The 4,861-nt window shown below is 42.2% G+C and overlaps 1 protein-coding gene across 2 annotated transcripts in view; it reads left to right on the top strand.

Annotated features, from left to right (window-relative positions):
* The window catches only part of Sel1l2 (SEL1L2, ERAD E3 ligase adaptor subunit), a 64,906-nt gene that overhangs the window by 11,510 nt on the left and 48,535 nt on the right, over nucleotides 1-4,861 (top strand). The window lies entirely within an intron of this gene.

A 4,861-nucleotide genomic window follows, 5' to 3' on the forward strand; every position in this document is an offset into this window, starting at 1 on the left:
TCTGTCTCTCTCTCTGTCTCTCTCTCTCTGTCTCTCTCTCTCTCTCTGTCTCTCTGTCTCTCTCTCTGTCTCTCTCTCTCTCTGTCTCTCTCTCTCTCTCTCTTGGTTTTTCAAGAGAGGGTTTCTCTTAGTTTTAGAACCTGTCCTGGAACTTGCTCTGTAAACCAGGCTGGTCTCAAACTCACAGAGATTTGCCTACCTCTGTCTCCTGGGATTAAAGGCGTGTGTCACCACTGCCTGCTACTTTTTTATCTTTTTTAATTTTCAATTTTTGTTTTCTACTTTGCGTACGCGTGTTTTGATTTTATGTGCATCTCTGCACCATCTATGTGTCTGCTGGCCATGAAGGCCAGAAAAGGGTGTCACAAATAGATCCCTTGGAACTAGAGTTACAACCCTGCTATACCTCCTTCTCACCCCTTACTTTCTTTCCAAGACCCATTTCCCAATACCTTTTGTTTCAGCCTTAACTATGAAGGTAACAGAGACTCGCATCAATCAGGAAGAGAGTCTCAACTGAGGAATTACCTAGATAAAAATAAGTTATGGGCATGTCTGTAGTGGACTATCTTTGGTTTTGGTTTTTGTTCTTGAAAGAAAGAGAGTATGTGTGTCTCTATGTAGTTCTAGCTTTCCTGGAGCTTGCCATGTAGACCATGCTGGCCTTGAACAACCAGAAATCTGCCTGCCTCTATCTCCTAAGTGCAAGAATTAAGGGCACATGTCGCCATACCCAGCTATGGGAGATTATCTTGATTGCCTTAATAGATATAGGAGGGCCCAGTCAGCTTCAAAGTGGTACCACTTCCTGAACAGGTGGTCCTCCAGTACATAAGAAACCTAGCAAAAGTCTAGGAAAATGACCTAGCAGTTATAAGAGCATTTGTCCTTGCAGAGGATCCAGGTACAAATTCCAGTACGTGCACAGTAGTTCACAATCATCTGTAACCCCAGCTCTAAAGGACCCGACATCCTCTTCTGACCTCTGAAACCACTAGGCATACACATAGTACACAGTCACATATGCAGGCAAGATACTTATATGCATAAAATAAAAATAAATAAAATCTAAAACAAGAGAAAGCTAACTAAGGTTGGGACTGGGAGTGAGCCAGCAGCAGCGGGCCTCCACGGTTTCTGCTTCAAGTTCCTGCCCTGACGTCCCTCAACCACAAACTATAACTTATAAGCTGAAATCAACCTTTTCCTCCTCTGAGTTGTCAGACTGTTTTTGCCGCCACAGCAGAAGCAAGCTAGAACACCTATCAGGAGTAAGCCTGGTTTTTTTCCTCAGAGCAGAACAGGTACCTACGGGGCTGGCCATTCAGAGAACTCCAAACTCAAGGAAGCCCTTTAAATCTGTTGCTGGCAGGGCAGAGTGAAGTATTAAAGACTAAAAGACCAACCAGAGTCATTTATCTGGTGTCTCTAGGTTCTTATCACTGTCAGCGGAAGAATGAGAAACAAGACAAAGTAGAGAATGTGGGTGGGATTTTGATTAGAGTGTCTTAGGGTTTCTATTGCTGTGAAGAGACACCATGGCCACAGCAACTCTTATATAGGAAAAATATTAAATTGGGACTGACGTATAGTTTAGAGGCTTAATCCATTGTCATCACGGTGCAAAGCATGACTGTACACAGGCAGATAGTGCTGGAGAAGGAGCCATGAGTTCAATATCCTGGATGCAGCATGAAGAGAGAGAGAGAGAGAGAGAGAGAGAGAGAGAGAGAGAGAGAGAGAGAGAGAGAGAGAGAGAGAGAGAGAGAGAGAGAGAGAGAGAGAGAGAGAGAGAGAGAGAGACGGGGCCTGGCTTGAGCATTTGAAACCTAGAAGCCCTTCCCCAGTGACACCCTCCCTCCAACAAATCTAGGCCTCCTAATAGCTCCACTCCCTATGCATCTAAGGAGGTCATTCTCATTCAAATCACCACCTCCCACTCCCTGGCCCCCACAGGCTTGTAGCCACATCATAATGCAAATACGCATTCAGTCCAACTTCGAAAGTCCCCGTGGACTATAACATTCTCAGCCCTGTTTAAAAGTCCAAAGCTCGAAGTCTCTTCTGAGACTCATGGCAATCTCTTAACTGCAATCTTCCCATAAAATCAAAATAAAAAAGCAGATCACATATTTCCAACAAATAATGGCACAGAATATACATTCCCATTCTAAAAGGAAACATAGTGAGGAAATACTGGACCAAAGCAAGATCACAAACCAGCTGGGCAAACTCCAAACTCTGCATCTCCATGTCTGATGTCTAAACACTCTTCAGATCTGCCACTCTGTTCAGCTTTGTTGACTGCAGCACACCTCTCTCTCCTGGACTGGTTCCACACCCTATGAGTAGCTCTCCTCAGAAGACATACTACGGTTCTTGCGTCTCCATCATCTTGGTGTCTCCAAAGAAACTGAGGCTTCAGTCTCACAGCTTCACAAGAGGGCCTCTCTAGGCCTCCATGCAGGGACACGGCTGATAGAAGCCTGGACTCCGGGCTTTCCTTAGTCTCAGAGGGAGATTCTGTAACCCTTTTCTTATATCCTTGCCTCTAAAGCCTTAACAATGTGGCAAACGTTACCAAGTTCTTCAACTTGCCAAAGCTGGAACATGCCTGTGGGAACCATTTTCATTCAAACCACCACGGGAGAGCGGAAGGCAGCAACAACAGTGGCACAGCTCCATGCTACAGTGACCTACAGTAGCCTGAGCTCTTTTCAGAGACCTCCTCTCAAGTAAAGCTGGGATTTTTTTACTTCATAGCAGAAAAGAACTTCAACGTGAACCAGTATGATGCAGAGTTAAAGTTTATGGAGAAGATATTTTAACATAGATTTAAGCAAGGGAGAGAGAAGCTCGGGGAAAGGAGGCAACACACCTGATTATGAGTGTGACCTTCTCAGGAGGGAATCACACACAGTGACTTTGCTGTAGCCACAACACCATTACTGGTGGCATCTACAGTTACATCTCAAAGGCTTGTTACTGGTGATCTGGATGGGGTTACAACTAATAAAGTAAAACTCAAGATCACCAGCGTTGCACACAAATAGAATGTTTTCTTTTTTTTTTCTTTTTTTTTTTTTTTTTGGTTTTTCGAGACAGGGTTTATCTGTGGTTTTGGAGCCTGTCCTGGAACTAGCTCTTGTAGACCAGGCTGGTCTCGAACTCACAGAGATCCGCCTGCCTCTGCCTCCCAAGTGCTGGGATTAAAGGCGTGCGCCACCACCGCCTGGCAAATAGAATGTTTTCACTGTAAACCAAAATTATTAGATTCCCAGAAAATGTCTACCTGATTTTGAGTAGCTTGTCCTTATGGGCAAACTTCAATGACAAAGAGGATTACTGAGAAATTAAGGTGTATTATGTTCAGGGGCAACAAGAAATTTCAGGACTGGGTCATGATTATCCAGAAATAAGGTTCACTGCTCCTCCTCCCCTTTGATGTTCTTTTATGAGGTTTTTGGACGTGTCATTCCATCAGATGCATGATGGAAGCAGGCGAATTTGCAAGGTTGGCGATATGGACAGAGATGTTGATTATTTTGTAATAACAAAGCAAAGGACTATGAGCTGTTTTCTTGGCCCACCATGCTGATCTCATCTACTCTTTCTCTCCCTCCCCCACCTCTGTTTTTTTTCCTGTGTCTACTGAGTCTGCCTCACATCAAATTCAGAAAGCCTCCTGAAGTCATTTCCTTACTGTGCTTTCCCAAATCTGGAAACCTCCAAATCATAAGAACAAAATTAGAACATCAAGAAGATAACTTTATCTGGAAATTGAATCCTGCTATAGTAGTGAAAATATGTTATTTCAATACATTTGGGAAAACAAAAAAAATTACAACAAAAATAACAGCCCTGGGGAGGAATTTGGTCATGGTAAATCGTTCCTTGTAGTCAATCTTCCAGAATGTATGCTCACTCTTTGAAAGCATGCTAATGCCAATAATTGCTATTCCATACACAGATTAGTCAGTTCTTTTCTCCATTACTTTTTCCTTTTAATCATGAGTATAGATAATATACAGCTCAAAGCAGAAATTAGATGCTAAAATGCCTGGTGTTTCTGATTTGATTGAATAACTTGAAGCTTTCAAAATAATTTAAAATTTACTTTTTGATTATTTTTTTTTCAATTTTTTTAAATAGACATCTCTTGTTATCTTGTCTGGGAGAAGAAAAAGAGCCACTTAAAGTTCCTTGTGATCTTGTTAATGAGGCTTCAAATCCCAAATGCCTTTCCTTTGAAAGGGCTTTAGGCTCTATTTTTTTCTAATCAGGTTTTACTGTGTATTGTAATGGATTTGGAAACAGAGGAGGAGAGAGCAGAGAGAAAGGAGAGAGAAAGATAGTTGAAGAATGGGGAATTAGAAGTCTGATCAATTAACTTTCCTTATCAAAAAAGCAAGTAGTAATAGTGTTTTTTAAAAAATTTAGTGTTGCATAAATGCTAGAAAAATATCATTTCTCTATTTTTCTTAAGTCTTGTAAGGCTCACTGATGCAGAGTACCCACCTAAACAAGGCAAATTATTATTGATAGTACATTTACCTCCCCCAGCATCTCAGGAAGGTTTTAAGGAATGGCAGAAGCCTTATACAAAGAAAAATTCACAAGAAAATTGTCTCTTCAGCTCCTATGCCTATTCTGGTCATCCTGGAGATAACTGGCCCATATACTTATAAAATCTCAGGGCTCTAAGTATATAGACCAAGTGGCACAGGCAAGTGAGGCCTTGACAGCCAGGACTAAAAACACAGCACCTATGTTCAGCAAGTCCGGTTTTATCCCATGCTTTTTCAGACTCAGGCCAGCTGGCCTTGGTGAATTCCCGAAAGAACATCCCCATTGTCTCGGA

The sequence above is a fragment of the Microtus ochrogaster genome, unplaced genomic scaffold (genome assembly GCF_000317375.1).
Source record: "Microtus ochrogaster isolate Prairie Vole_2 unplaced genomic scaffold, MicOch1.0 UNK3, whole genome shotgun sequence".
Lineage (NCBI taxonomy): Eukaryota > Metazoa > Chordata > Mammalia > Rodentia > Cricetidae > Microtus > Microtus ochrogaster.